Source organism: Pogona vitticeps, chromosome 1 (assembly GCF_051106095.1).
Source record: "Pogona vitticeps strain Pit_001003342236 chromosome 1, PviZW2.1, whole genome shotgun sequence".
In the NCBI taxonomy this organism is placed as follows: domain Eukaryota; kingdom Metazoa; phylum Chordata; class Lepidosauria; order Squamata; family Agamidae; genus Pogona; species Pogona vitticeps.
This window is the reverse complement of record NC_135783.1, coordinates 19,298,461-19,314,647: the sequence shown is the minus strand read 5'-3', so window position 1 is coordinate 19,314,647 and position 16,187 is coordinate 19,298,461. Positions and strand designations below refer to the sequence as shown.

The 16,187-nt window shown below is 41.7% G+C and overlaps 1 protein-coding gene across 46 annotated transcripts in view; it reads left to right on the top strand.

The window, feature by feature from the left end:
• The window catches only part of LOC140704068 (uncharacterized), a 342,640-nt gene that overhangs the window by 30,298 nt on the left and 296,155 nt on the right, over positions 1-16,187 (top strand). The gene's annotated exons all lie outside the window — the stretch shown is intronic.

Sequence of the window (16,187 nt, the reverse complement as noted above, 5' to 3'; positions counted from 1 at the left end):
TCGTGGTGTTCAGTTAGTGACAGACAACCACGACCATGTACTATATCAACAAACAAGGAGGGACACGCTCAGGATCGCTTCTCTACCTTGCGATTCATCTTTGGGAGTGGTGCTACCAGCACCATGTCTTTCCTGTAGCGATTCATGTGGCCACGACAGACAATGTGTTAGCAGATCAGCTGAGCTGCCTCACACGTCAAACACACGAGTGGGAGTTGAACACCCAGGTGTTCCAGGACCTCTGTCACCTATGGGGGACTCCGGCCGTGGACGTCTTCACCTCTCATTGCAATGCGAAGTGCATCAAGTATGCATCCAGAGCCGGACTGGGCAAGGACTCGTTAGGGGACGCATTCATGATCCCGTGGAATCAGGGACTCCTCTACATGTTTCCTCCTCTTCCTTTAATACAGAGGTCTCTAGTGAAGCTTCATCACTCACCTGTAGGAGCAATCTTCATAGCACCATACTGGCCTCGGCAAGTATGGTTTCCAACGTTGATGAGGATGTCCTCAGAGTTCAAGAGACTACCAACATCACCCGATCTCTTGACACAAGATGCAGGCAAGGTGTTCCATCCAGACGTGGAGACACTGCATCTAACGGCGTGGAGGATCTCCCCGAGATCAAGGAGGTACTAGATCAAGCCATAAAACCATCCACTTCTCTTCTGTACAGCTACAAGTGAAAAAGTTTCCTGAGATTTACTGAAACCAGGGGTCTTGTACCATCCCCTGTGTCTCTTTTTACTCTGTTACAATACTTGTGTTACCTGTTTGACTTGAAGTTATCCCTCTCTACTATTAAAGTTTACCTGGCTGCGATTATCTCTTTTCAGCCTAAGGACTCAACCTGCTCACGTTTTTTCTCCCATCCTACTGTTAAAGCCTTTCTTAAAGGACTCACCAATTTGAGACCTCCAGTTCGACCATCCGTTCCGCAGTGGTCCTTTCAGTTAGTGCTGAATGCCCTTACTCGCCCTACTTTTGAGCCAATGGCTATGTGCGACCTCAAAATGTTATCTTTGAAAACATTATTTCTTGTGGCCATCACTTCTGCCAGACGGGCAAGTGAACTTGCTGCCCTTCATTCTGACCAACCATTTCTACAGTTTTTAAAGGACAAAGTGCTCCTGCACCCTGATGTGTCTTTTTTTCCAAAGGTGGTCTCAGACTTTCACCTCAACCAGCCTTTACTGCTTCCCACTCTGTTTGCTACACCTATAAATGACACCGAGCCCATGCTCCACACTTTGGACGTCAGGAGGGCTCTGGCCTTCTATGTTTCTAGAATCAAGGACTTAAGGTCATCCAATAGACTTTTCCTCTGCTACTTAGGGAAAAAGAAGGGTCTCCCAGCATCGTCTTCAACACTCTCCAGATGGCTTGTCTCCACAATCTCACTTGCTTATGAGCTTCAGCATAAGACTCCACCTGAAGGACTTCGGGCTCATTCCACCAGAGCCATAGCCTCTTCTACTGCCCTCCTTCGTGGCGTTGATCTGCCTGACATCTGCAGGACTGCCACTTGGTCTAATGTCTCCACCTTCGTCACTCACTACAGACTAGGCCTGAGGGCCAAGAAGGAGACAAGTTTCGGGAGAGCAATGTTGACGTCTGTCCACAAGTGACAGCCCACCATCCGGTGAGTAAGCGTGCTAATCACCCTTTTGTGTGCATTCACAGAAGACCACGATGAAGAAAGAGAGGTTACTTACCTGTAACCATGGTTCTTCAAGTGGTCATCTGTGAATTCACACAATCCAGCCCGCCCCCCCCTCTGTCTGTCACTGTCACTGTATCGAGCTCATGCTCAGGTACCTGTGGCAGATAAATGGAACTGAGGCTTTGGCGGGTGGAGCATGCGCAGTACAGGCAGCCTTAAACTTGTTACTTCTCTCTTAAAGCTCGAGAATGTTCCGAGAAGGCCAACGCTGCCGCTGGGTCAACCCTTTTGTGTGAATTCACAGATGACCACTTGAAGAACCATGGTTACAGGTAAGTAACCTCTCTTTCTTGTACCATCTGTGTGTCATTCTCATTTGCTTTTACATAGCTGCATTTTTGCAGTGGATATAGAACCATGGCAAATAACAGCTACAAACTTTTGATGCGCATCTATTTATCCTGACCTGAATCCTCCAGTAACTGTGGAATAATTTGGAGAAGTGTGGTGGAAGTACCAATTTGGGTAGGAAAAGGTTGCCTTGTATCTCATAACATGCCACAGAAGATCAGCGCTAGCTTGGATGTCATTTCACCACACTAGACACTGGCAAGGTGCTCATTGCGTAACAAGCTGAAGAGCGAGCAGCCCGTGTTGGTAGCATCTCCTCTCAGGTGGCAGCCTTCTTCTCGACAACCATCTGATCTCTCTGGTATTTATTTTTGTAAAGTTGGGCACAAGTGGCTTGCAAAAATCGTTATTCCAAAATTCTTTAAAATGCTTGCCTTTGATTGCTGTAAAGCAGGGGTGGCGGTGGTCAAAGTGTAGCCCACGCAATGATGGCCAGGGGAGTCCAATGAAAAAGCTTCTTCCAAGTTCTGCATTTCGCTTAGCAGAAATTCCTTGAACCCTGTTTGCCTTTCACTTTCTTCAGAGGGGATTCCCCTGTTCACGTTCTTGACAACTATCTCTCCAAAGGAGACATCTGCATCTTATCATTTTGACATGTGGGCTTCTCTGTTTGCGTTGCTATTAGGTTGGCACACCAGCACAAGGAAAAAGGACCTCTGCATCTGAGCCTAGAGGGAGATGCCAAAACAGCCTCAGAGTTATATCTGTCTGGGTGCTAAGAATTAGCATCCAGTTCATCATTGCTTTGTGCCCAGTCTGTGACCCTGGTGCGGTATAAAAAGTGCACCCAAGAGGAAAGAATCGGATAGCGTGAATCCCATTGGTTTCATGTTCTCCAGACTAACATACTTTAGGTCCTAGGCCAAGAGCACAGATGGTCTTGTTCCAGTGGAACTCTGGGTCTTTTGGAACTGTAATTATTACCCGCCATTGTATAGTGGAAAAAAGGGAACACACTTGAGTCATTTGGACGGTCTTCAACCAGAAATCTGAGTCTCGACATCAAAGAGTTGTGCAGCTGTGAAGCATGAAAGGCAAGAGGTTCCAAATTAGCAACAAGGTCACATCAAAGTTCAGATAAAGCCCAGGGCGTGTGCAAAAGGGACACCCTTGGGAATGGGAGAATCCATAAAGTGACTGCCATATTGTCCAGACGATTCTATGAATGCTGCTCAACCCCTAAATCCATGTCAATATCTGCCAAAGTCAACAGTTTTGATCTTGTTCTTATGAACAATTGCTTCACAGTTTAATAATCACTTAATGTACTTTTAAAATTCCCTTTGTTGCTTGGGGGTGGGGAGTTAAACTGGGGGCAGTCGGGTAGCAGATTTGGTTTTTTTAAAAACATATTTCTGCATCAGAATGTTTTTGTTCATAACAACATTACCAGAATCTCTCTCTCTCTCCGTCTCTCTCTCTCTCTCTCTCTCTCTCTCTCCCTCTATCCATTCCCCTGTCCTTTCCTCACAAATTCAGAGGGCCATCTATTTCTTCTGATGTTGTGTGGAGAAAGTAGTCAGTCACAGTTTGCAAGGATTCAGAAAAACAGCAGCAGTAATATCTGGGATATTATTTTGTATTTTATTATTGTTAATATATTTAAATACTGCCTTTTGGAATTAAAAAAAAGAACTCTTCAAGGCACTAAAGAAACATAGCTTAAAAACATTACAAGAAACTGAAATACAACAGAACAAGAAATTTCTAAACAAATACATAAAAATAAAAATTATCATTTTAATAAGTCTCCCACCATTTTTTAAAATGAGACAGGTCTTAATATAGTAGGGCTGAAAGCTGTTGGCAGTCGTTAGAAATAATGTTTGTCTGGATTACAGCTTCCAGGATGCCTCAATCTGTTGGCTTGTGGATTCTGGGAACTGTAGTGCAAAAAAGTAATTTTTCTGTGCTGGGAGTGACCAGCCGATGAGAGGTGAGATGCGACTTTACTATGCTATCATCAGACAGAGACACAGTTTGAGAGGCCTGTGTGTGCGTGTGCGCTGAGGTGGAGAGTTCTTTATTTAGTCTTATCTCTCTCATTCTCGGTCATATGTGTTGGATTTTCCATGGACAAAGGCGAGTGCTCTTAAAATGAAGGGTGATGGATCTTTAGTTCTATTATTATCAACCAGTTGGATATTTTCTTCTTAAACCAGGAAATGTATCAACATTTCAGAAGAAATGTGTGCCATTTGATTGTTAGCATTCTTATTTAGGCTTTGAGTGATGAGACTTTAGGGTCTGTAAGTTCTTTTTCTTTTCCCTTTCTTCTTCCCTATGAGTTTCCTGGTGCCCTTTTTCTTCTTACCACTTGGATTCCACCTTGCTTACGTTGAGTTCTTCTGCCTGTGGCTAACCAAACCTAACTTGCCGCTGCAGCCACTGGACAGCCTGGCATTGTCCACTGAAAGAAAATGGTGCCAAAGGTCCTCAAGCTTTTTTCTTGTCTCTCCCCTGCTACCTTGAGTTTAGGGTGTTGGCATTCTTACCAGGTATTAGCAACAGTAAACTTGCTCCAGGTTTGCCACCGAGTGGATCCATGGGTGAATCTTTTCTTTGTAGTCTAGCATCTTGCCACATTTCATTACTATGTGCAAAGAAAGCTGTCACAGTTAAATCTGTTTGTCCCCATTTGGAAATTCAAAAATCTAAATATTGAGTGGGGACCCCAGTCAGATCAGAAGGGGGTCGAATGGCACCACAGAAAATTGGTTTCCAGTCTGAAGCACCAAATCACCAGATTCACAGTCCTACTACGTTTATATCCTGTGTTTCTTCCAGTGAATTCAAGGTGGCATATAGTATATGGCTCTCCTCCTTTCCACTTTAACATCATGAGAATCCTGTGAAAAAGGTCAGACCGAGTGGCTAGTGAGTTTTTGTAGCAAGCAGGGACTTTATTCCACTTCTCCCAAATCCTAGTTCAACACCAATCTCTAAACCACAGCTCAGCATTTGTACAGGCTCTGTGGTGGCGTTGTGGGCTAAACCACAGAAGCCTGTGCTGCAGGGTCAGAAGACCAGCAGTCGTAAGATCGAATCCGCGTGATGGAGTGAGCTCCCGTTGCTTGTCCCAGCTCCTGCCAACCTAGCGGTTCGAAAGCATGCAAATGCAAGTAGATAAATAGGTACCACCTCGGTGGGAAGGAAAAACGGCATTCCCTAGTCACGCTGGCCACGTGGCAACGGAAACTGTCTTCGGACAAGTGCTGGCTCTATGACTTGAAAATGGGATGAGCATCGCCCCCTAGAGTCGGACACAACTGGACTAAAAATGTCAAGGGGAACCTTTACCTTACATCTTAAGGCTGCAGCTCACTAGATAGATAGAGGGGCTATTTACAATGACCCAAAAGGAGGACCTCCATCTCAAACCCCCCCCGCAAAAAAAGAACAAAAGAGTACAGTGATTGGCATTAAACTGCATATGCAAATCAAAAGAAAAACATGTTGGGTTGATGGCTTCAAAATTGGACCTACATTTTGGAGTTTCCTGCTTCATTCTCTACTTTTCCTTTCACTTATTTGGAAAAAGAGTTCCGAAGAACATGAAAACTTGCACACTTTTGTAGTATTTTGGTTGGTTGGTCCTAATAAAATACTTGAATCCATAGAAACCCCTCCCCCCATTTGAGAAACATATATGTAACACCTAATGAGAATGTAGAATCTGTTAATAGACATCTCTGGATAATTTCTCTGTCACCCTACTTCTGGTTAACTTCTTAAGTGTGCATACGCCCATAGAACCATTTCAAAACATTATTGGGTGGATGCCATGTTTTATTCCTAAAATGAGTCCCAAGTATTTCTTTCTGTAAAGTTTCCATCACAAACACTGGGTGTCTAAAAGCTCCCTGGAATCTCTTTGATTGGCTTTTATGTACACACACACTCCAATGATTTTGGTGTACAAGGAAGGAGCAACCTTAAGGAGAATCGGGCTTACACGTTTCGGAGAAAGGAAGCTTCTCAGCAGTGGCTTTTTCTGAAAACATTGGTTATGACCACAGCTCTCTGTTGATCTTTCAAATAAAAGAGAGAGAGAGAGAGAGAGAGGGAAAAAAAGAAAAAGAAAAAACAAGAAGAAGAGGAAGAAGAAAAATGGTTTTTGTGGGAGCTGTTCCAGGTTCCTGCCTAAGGGGAAAAAGGCCCCTGCCAGTTTTCCTTAATCATTAGGGCTTATGGGTGAATGTTTTCTGAAGAAGGCTCCAGCCATCTGGGCAGTATGCGGACATGTAATTATGCCGGTGTTTAAGGCAAACAAAAGACTTGCTGATCAGCAGTTTTTGTGCTGGCTGCAGGTGGCTGAGAAGTTTTTTTAGAGGAATGTCACAATATATGAAGTCAAGGGAGGGTTGGGGTTGGGAGGATGACTCAGAAGTACTTGGTCACTTGTGGTTTCTCGTTCATGGTTTTGCTATGATTATTGGCTTGTTTTTACTTTAACAAGAAAGCAGGTGTTTTGCGTGTTTTGAGCAAAACAGTATTTTGTAACAGGGCTGCTACTGTTCACAAAACCCATATAGCTGCCTAACTTGCTAAGAAGCTTTCTTTCTTTCTTTCTTTTTTTCTTTCTTTCTTTCTTTCTTTCTTTCTTTCTTTCTTTCTTTCTTTCTTTCTTTCTTTCTTTCTTTCTTTCTTTCTTTCTTTCTTTCTTTCATACCAGGGCCATTAATGTTTTTAGAAACTTTTTTTCTTCATTTCTCAGTAATATCTTGAAAGGCATAGGCAGACAGACAGATTAACTATTGTCTTTGGGGAACTTTTCCTCTTATCTGACCATGTAAACACTAATACGTAACATGTCACTGAAACTACCAGTATTTTTCCAGCTATCCGGATGATGCAAGTGCTGTCTCAGAAAAAAAGGAAGAACAAGGACATGAAAAAACAAAACAAAAAAACCCAACCACCTGGTTTTTGTGTGTATTTCACTTTCTGTCAAGAGCAGGGAGGCCTCACTAACACTAAATTGCATTAAGCACAGAGTGCCCCCACTTTGTGCTGATTAGGTGGGAGAATGCTGATTAAGTGTCTGATTCTTGCTCTGGAGGAGGGAAGCCCAGTAAGGTTTGGAGAATCCTCCACAGGCTGTTCTGCCAGGTCAAGCCAGCGTGTCTCAGCTGAAATATGAGATCCTGGTGAGGATCTCATATTTCTCATATTCTTCCTATCTCAGTAGCCTTATCCAGTAGCGGCAGGCAGCAATACTCCGGACGAAGCTTCAAAGCACTGGAGGGCTTGGTGGTTTAAAGTGAATCTTGTTGCATTTTAATGCCGTACAGCAGCGGTTCTCAACCCTTCGGTCCCCAGATGTTATGTTCTTGGGCTAAATAAACCTTCACCACTGGAATTTATGGGAGTTGTAACTGAAGAAGACAGGAGGGCCTGGCGTGCTCTGGTCCATGGAGTCACGAAGACTTGGACTAAACAACAACAACAAGGTTGGGAACCAGTGCCCTACAGTATCCTGGAAGGATGCTGTCTGAGGGATGATAAACTGGGATTTTGGAGGCCTAGGGCAGGAGTTAGACGAGGGTCCTGCTGGGATGTTGGGGCCTGAACACCTGCCTAAGGAGACAAGGTGCTTGTTCCTGGATTGGTCCACTTGTGAGCAGACTGAGAAGGTCATTATTTGATTCTGAATGCCATCTGGATGGATGTAAAACGATAAAAAGGGAAGCCCATAAAGCATTTGTAATGTCCAGCCAGAAGTTGGATAATTGGATTATTCATGTCATGATATGAAAGAGTAATAAGAAACAACTTGGAAAATTTGTTTTTATTTATTTTTTATTTGATTGATTGATTGATTGATTGATTGATTGATTGATTGATTGATTGATTGATTGATTGATTGATTGATTGATTGATTGATTTCTATATCCCGGCCATCTAGACCAGAGGTCTACTCTGATCTAGATGGGAGGGATAGAACAATCCTAGAATCTCACAGCCATAGAGCCATGTTGTTAAAAAAAATTAAGTAAAACAGTATTTCAAAATTCTACTCCCAAGTCATCCTGTCTATGCTCTTAAGATCTTCAGAGAAGGGCCCACTTGACTACCATCTGTTGCAGAAAAACACTTGTTTTACAGAGAACATGGCTTTGTTATCCACTCATTTTCCTTTGTGCCAAATTAAAACATTACATTTTTCCCAGGGATTTTAAATTTTGGAGTTCTTGCCATTCATCAGATGGTGGTTGTGCTTTTTCGTTTATTTGCTAGTTGAAAAGCTTTTTAGGTCTCTTATTTTGTAATTCTATGGTTTAAATCTTGTGATTGTTTTAAAAATCTTGCCCAAAATCCTGTTGGTCCACATAATAAATCACACTAGGCCCACTGACTTAATTGGGGTTGCTGAGTCAACTCTTCTGTAAGTTCCAGTGAGGTAAATGAGCCTACTCTAAGTGTGATTTACTATGCTAAACCATGTTGCTATTAGAGTAGATCCATTTGAATCTATAAACAGGCTGACTCACCAAATCCCCATTGATTCATTAGGTTTACTTTAGCTTATTTACTACGCTAAGCAATAGGATTTTGGCCTGTGGAATGAATGACATGTGAATGAAAAATGATTTATTTGTATATGTTTTAAAAAATAAATGAATGATCTAATCTCCTTGCCTCATGTGTTACCCAAAATATTTTTTCTCCTCTGCTCCGTCGTAGTAATTTAGGATAGGTGAGCCAAATCTTGAGGCAGGCCTGTCACTTGCTGTTACAGATCACTGGCTGTGTACCTGTTTGATTAACAGGTAATTTAATTGGTTCCAGAGACATCTAATGGATGGCTTGAAGGGATCAGAGCAGATGTGAATGAAGTTTTTCTCTCTCCAAATCACAGCAGAAGCCAAAGGAAGTCACCCTGCAGTACCCAGTGAGGTTGCCAACTTAGATGACCAGTGCTAACAAATACATGCTTAATAAGCAGACATACCTCACAAAATTAGATGTCTGGGGTGAAAGGCAGGGAAGAGATCAAACAGTTACTGTGCCCCGATTAGGCTTCAGGCTGTAATTATAGTCCTGGAGTTTCCATGGTTTCCTAATCGCACACTGGCTTCTCCCGTAGGCCTGGTAAGTTTTAGAGGAAGCAGGACGGGCCGCCTGCAGCTTCGTAGCTTGTGGAAGGCCCTTTCTTCTGTTTCGGAGCAAAAGAAATTCTGCATCAAACCCATCCGTCTTCCAATATGACAGAGCAGTTTGGTGTACTTAATATTGGCCCCATGTTAGTCAGAACTGAAAACCTTCTGTCTTTCAAGAGCAGAGGAAATTCCACATCAAATCTGCCCACCATCTAGTAAGACAAGAGGCGTTTTGTGTGGTAAATATTGGACCCATATTAATCAGGAACAAACAAGCCTTTTGCAGGAATTTCCTTGTATGCGTGATCCTTCAAAAACGGGCGGGAAGAGTGTTGGTGTCCTTAAAAGGTTGTTTATTGCTGTTGCAGAGAGGGGTATTTTTTTCAGGTTGCAGAATAGCCAGTAGGCCATTAGCATCTCTATGTAACATGTGTACTTGTTTCATCTAAACATATGTACATACTCCCACCAATGTGTTCACATCTGGTGTATTGTGGCATACACACAGTGAGAGGAGAGATGTGTAAGAGGCTGTCTGCATTGCTATCTCAAGGAATGTGTCTTCCTTTATTAGTTTGCTTGGGTGTTATGGTCATCAGGAAGGACTTTCTCTCTCTCTCTCTCTCTCTCTCTCTCACTCACTCACTCACACACACACGGATGCATTTGATGGAGACACAGGAGAGGGCCTTCTCTGTTGCTTTTGGACTTTGGAACTCCCTCCCACAGGAGGCCAAGCTGGCCTCATCTTAGCTGGCCTTCCACAAGCGGCCAAAAACGTTTCAGGCAAGCTTTCCCTCAGTGGTGTGCTGCCTGAGTGGGATTTTTAAATGGATTGCTATGCCTTACTGCTTTGAATGTGTTTTGAATGTTGCTTTCTTTCACCATTTTTCAGATCAGTATTTGTTTGTTCCTTTCTCATCTTTGTGTACTCATTGTTTTTAAATATGTAAGCCATCTTGGGTCTTTTTTAAGGAGAAAAATGGGGCAAAAACAAACAAACAAAAATAAATAACATTCCTAAGTGGATATTAAATTTGTGATTTGGGGTGGCTAAATGTTCACGCTATCATGTTTCAACCAGTGATGGAAGGAATATGCCTTAAATGCCTCATTATGATAGATTTGGTCTGTCTCAGCATGAGAAGACAGAAAGGAAAGTCCATCAAGGTTCTTCTCCTCCCTCTGAGAGTGAAGCAAAGAGCTCTTTCCTCCACAAAGTCTCCATAATTTGCACAGATCTCTCTAGTGTCCTTTCTGTGATAGGGCAAAACACACACAGGCAGAGACCGGAAAAGGATGGATTATCAAGAAAGATGTTAACAAGCCTTCAAGTGTTCCAGATTCTTAAATAAAGTAGCAGTCACCCTAGCTTGGGGCAATTTGAACAACTGTGTGCATTGGACAATTTCTGCAAAAGCTGGACACTTTTGTTTAATTTTTTTTTTTTTTTTTTGCACAAAATGGTATTTCTTGACAATACAGTATCAAAACTCCCCAGGAAATTCATTGCAGCTCTTGTTTAGGTTACAAAAAAATGTAGTAGTTTCTCACCCTCACTTGCAAGCATGACATAGGCAATGATTTTGCAAGTGAATTAATCAAATGAAATACCTTAGATTGTGTCTGTGAGCTCATCAAGTGATCTACTGTATTTTGTAATGTTGTTGATGTTGTTGTTTAGTTGTTAAGTCGTGTCCGACTCTTGGTGACCTCATGGACCAGAGCATGCCAGGCCCTCCCATCTTCCACTGCCTCCTGGAGTTGGGACAAATTCATGTTTCTAGCTTCAGTGACACTGTCCAACCATCTCGTCCTCTGTCGTCCCCTTCTCCTCTTGCCCTCACACTTTCCCAACATCAGGGTCTTTTCTAGGGAGTCTTCTCTTCTCATGAGATTGTCAAAGTACTGTACTGGAGCCTCAGCTTCAGGATCTGTCCTTCCAGTGAGCACTCAGGGTTGATTTCCTTCAGAATGGATAGGTTTCTTCTCCTTGCAGTCCAGGGGACTCTCAAGTGTCTCCTCCAGCCCCACAATTCAAAAGCATCAATTCTTTGGCAATCAGCCTTTTTTATGGTTCCGTATATTGCTACTGGAAAAACCATAGCTTTGACTATATAATAGCCTCATTTAAAATATATGAAATAAATTCAGTGGTAGAGATAGTAACAACTTGACAGCATATTATTATCAAAGGGTTGGTCATCATCATCGTCATCGTTCATCAATGATTACCAATTTAAAACAATTGCCAATAGCTACTAACCTGCTTCCTGAAATCCAAAAAGCAGTGATTTTGCAAACATGTAATCTCATTTGTAGATTTTTAGGACTTGATTCCTAATTTTTAGTAATCTTTTGGTCTGCCTCAAGCACCAGCAATGGGGCAAAAAGAGAGAGAAGTGTTGCATAGTGCTGGTGTAGACCAAAGTGTCAAAGCCGCCTAGAGTGGTCTTAATTGACTAGATAGGTGGGATATAAAATAAATAAACAAACAAACAAACAAACAAACAAACAAATAAATAAATAAATAAATAAATAAATAAATAAATAAAATCCTAAATAAACATTAGCAGTTAAGTCCTAAAAAAGTGCAGTTTTTGCAAAATCACCAGTTTTTTTATTTCAGGAAGCAAATTATCTATTGGCAGTTGTTTTAAGTTTTTAACTTTGGAATGACTTCAGTTGCTCAGACTGGTATGGCGGGGGAAGAGGACCTGATCTTACTTCCATATACTATTAATTTCTTGTCTGAATGTTTGGTATTTTGCAATTTTTGTACAGTACTTTCTGTGCTTTTGAGGTTGCTTGTTGATGGATCTCCAACTTCTATAAGGTATGCTTTTTTCTGTTCCTTATCCAGAAGTATAATATCTGGCATATTAAAATCAACTGTTTTATCCGAGATAACTCTCTTTCCTCAGTGTATAATATTGGGGTTTCATTTTCTAAAAGTGGAGGTGGCTAGAATTTATAACATGGAGGAAAAGATGTGAGCAATCCATAAGATTTCGCCAACTACTGAAACATGATCTTTGCATCGTTAAAGCAATCTACTCCATGTTCAGAAGGGAAGAAAATGTTGGTGGCCACACTTGTCTGCAAAAGTGAAAAGCTGTTTTTCTGCTTCAGAATCTGTTGCTGTCTAATATAAATTCATGTTTTTGCCGATTTGACCCTCTCCTAAGTTGTGTGGAGAAGAAACATGTCAAGGTATCCTTGTTAACAGGGCAAATCAATAAATAATGGAGTAAATCTTCCACTATATATGGGAACAGATGTTATCTTTCTCTGCTTTCACACTTCTGGAGCGTTATTCCAAAGCAGCTTAAACATTTACAAGTCAAGAACATTTCCAGACATTTGCCTTCAGTCTATATTGTTTTGGAATGTGTCCGGAAAAGAACAACAACCCTTGCTGTTTTTAAAATTTGAAGTTGTTAACTTGGTGCACCTGACTGCACCTCTTGACATTTCAGGTGTTTAGTGGCTGTGCAGGGGGTCTAGACACATATGTGCTAAGTACAAATTATCAGCAGCATTGTGGAGTCAGTGATGAATGGCTTTTTGTAACAATAACCTGAAGAGCATTCATTCTAGACGGACGACCTGCGTTTTTCATTTACCCCCAGAAGAGTTTGGTCTGCCTCCAGCCATCTACCAAGAGCCATAGTAAATAGTTCATAGCAGCAGTCAATAATTCCGGCTGATTGGCAGAGTAACCTTAGCTTAGCATATTATTTACAGCTTTTGGTATAAGGCAGGAAATCAGGAAAGGGGGAAGGAGCGTGTTTTGTCCCTTCCTGAACAAGCGTGGACCAAACATTATAGGAGAAACATGGGAACTCTTTAAGTTTGTTGCGCATCAATGAAGCAATCAGGGGGAAATCTTCCTGGTAAAAAGATCACATTGCTCATTGAAATTCAAAAAGCCTTCCTTGGGCATCCCCATCTTTATTTTAACCGAGAGTTTCTCGTAAGTGTATCCTAATCCCTTAAGAAATGCAAGTCTCTGGGTTGCAAGTCTTGGGCCAAGAGGGCACAGATAGTTCATATTGATATTGATTTTAGCATTCAGTTCTTTTGTCCTTTTCTCCCACTGGCCTCCCTAATTGGCGGCCAGGGTCCCTTTGGAGATTGCTAATAGTGTGAAAGTGCATCTTCCCAAGATCTCACATTCAGCAGGAATCGAAAAGACAAAAGAGAGGAGGGGGGAAAAATCCTACCAGGAGACAAAGCTTATTGGCATTAGTTCTGAAACACACTTATTTTATTAGCTTCGCAAATGCCCTTTCCAGATGTTCGTTTGAATGGCTCCTGGATTTTCATTACATTTCCACAAGCCGCTAGTGTTTGCAAGCCTGATGAGTGGATTAATGAAGTCACTTGAAGAGTAATGGAGAGATTTTTTTTTTAAATGATCAACCTATTACGTCATTTGTTGAGGATTTGGATTCTCATAATTAATGAAGAAAATACGGTTATTAATTCTCTGTGCAAGGCATGCTTGGTTCCTTGGTAGGAAGGAGTGTGTCTCACAAATCTCTCTTGAAAATGGTAACACTGTGAGGCATCAAGAAACCAATGAACCTGATATCTAGAGTAAAACATTTCTACTTGAACTAGGTGGAGTGGAAGAATCAGGGATAAAAAAGGGTGAATTTAGATAGGTGAAGCAAGCCTTGTTTGGTTATTTTTAAAAATATACTTGTCAGTACAGTGTAAAAGCCTTGGAAATAACTTTCAGAGTTCCATTTTAGAAATACACCACAGCGGTACTCTGAGGTGTGTTTTCCAGAGAAAGTAGAACTGCAATATTTTCTAGAAGTTTCCTGAATGATCTAAACAATGTTATCTGATTTACCATCTTTGTTTCTCTAATTTTTACTCCCTAATGAACATTTTTTCCCTCTGTAAGCAGCCAAAATATTTTATATTTAGTAAAAAGAAGAACTAATATATTTCAACTGAAAATTTGCTTAGAGGGAAATTGTACAATATGGTTTAAATGTCATATTCCAATACATTCAAAGTTTTATGTGGAAATTTATTGGAATATTCATAAGGATTATTTTATTGGAATATTTATACAATTTTTTTAGAATATTTATAAAAATGTTTCCTTGCCTTAAAAGAATAACTTATAGATGTTCACATCCTGTCTTTAGCTCATGTGATAACAGTGAATAAAGAGAAACTGCTGTTTCTCTTCCTCACGGGGCCGGACAGAAGGGGCTGAAATCCTGTTTCATAATTTGTATCTGTTGATGTCTGATGATGTCACTAGCAGGGGGCAATTTTCAGTGATTAAAATCCTCCAATTTATGTCTGTGTAATCCCTATCATCATGTGGATATTGTGGGAGCTGTGGGACAGAAGGGGGATTTTTTTTAGCAGTTAAAGATTTCTCCCTTCAGTCCTGCAAAGGGATAAATCTCTAATTACAATAAATAAATAAACAATCCTACTATTGCAGTGGTTCCAGCCTTGGTTCCCCAGATGTTCTTGGACTACCTCCCAGGACTCCTTGCCCAGCACAGTTAGTGGTGAAGGCTTCTGGGAGTTTTAGTCCAAGAACATCTGGGGAACCAAAGTTGGCAAACACTGGTGTACTGGCAACATCATCCAGCAGTGTTAGATTAATAATCTATGTAATAAACTTAGAACTGCTGAGTGGGAAGGGTCCCTATGGACCTTTGAGTCCAACCTCTGTCAGGGAGACACAGTGGGGAATTGAACTCCCAACCTCTGGTTCCTCAGCCAGATACCTAAACCACTGAGTTATCCAGCAGAGTTATCCAGCAGGTCTTCAGGTAATCAACAAGTTCCTCATTCTGTCATACAGCTCTCATGGTTTCCAAATGGTGAAATGAGTTGGAGAAACTGTGGGACAGAAGTAGGAAGTTTTTAATTATTGAAAATAGCCCCCACTTGTGTCATTACTTTTCCATAGGTGTACATTATGCAATAGGATGTATGTCATAGTGTGGAAAATTTTCCATGGAGCATTATATATTTTCCACATCCCAAGAGTATTATACAATTAACAACCGTCATTTTAAAAATCAAAATAAATATACAGAACTACTACCATGTTTCCCCGAAACTAAAACTGGGTCTTATATTAATTTTTGCTCCAAAAATTCATTAGGGCTTATTTTCAGGGGATGTATTTTTTTTTTCATGTACAAAGATCTACATTTATTCAAATACAGTCATGTCATCTTCTTCTGGAACATCATCATAGCTCTCCAAACCCCGAATTTTGGGCTGAATTTCTTGTGACTCCCTCCAGAGAGGGGGGAGTGGTGGCGGTGGCGGCAGCGATATTGGCCTTAAGAGCCCCAACACAAACTGGCCTCAAACCCCTTCCGACGCAGGACCAGACGGTTTCTGTCTTGTTTCGGGAACGCACTTGCTTGTTGAGGTGGTAGGGGTAGGGGGAAGTATGGATCCCACTCGCCCGCGTGGACAAGACGGAGTCAATCCCGCGTGCTGCACAATGAGTCCCTGGTGGAGAGCGGGATTTCACTTAATTAGGGCTTATTTTGGGGGTAGAGCTTATATTATGAGCATCCTGAAAAATCATAGCTAAGGTAAAGGTTCCCCTTGTCATTTTTAGTCCAGTCGTGTCCGACTCTAGGGGGTGGTGCTCATCCCGTTTTCAAGCCGTAGAGCCAGCGCTTGTCCGAAGACAGTTTCCATTGCCACGTGGCCAGCGTGACTAAGGAACACCGTTTTACCTTCCCACCAAAGTGGTACCTATTTATCTACTCGCATTTACATGCTTTCGAACCGCTAGGTTTGGCGAGGAGCTGGGACAAAGCGATGGGAGCTCACTCCGTCGCATGGATTCGATCTTATCGCTGCTGGTCTTCTGACCCTGCAGCACAGGCTTCTGCGGTTTAGCCCACAGCGCCGCCACATCCATACCAAGGCTTATTTTCAGGTTAGGTCTTATTTACAGGAAAACAGGGTAGTAGTAGTTTTAGAAGAGATAGTTGTGTT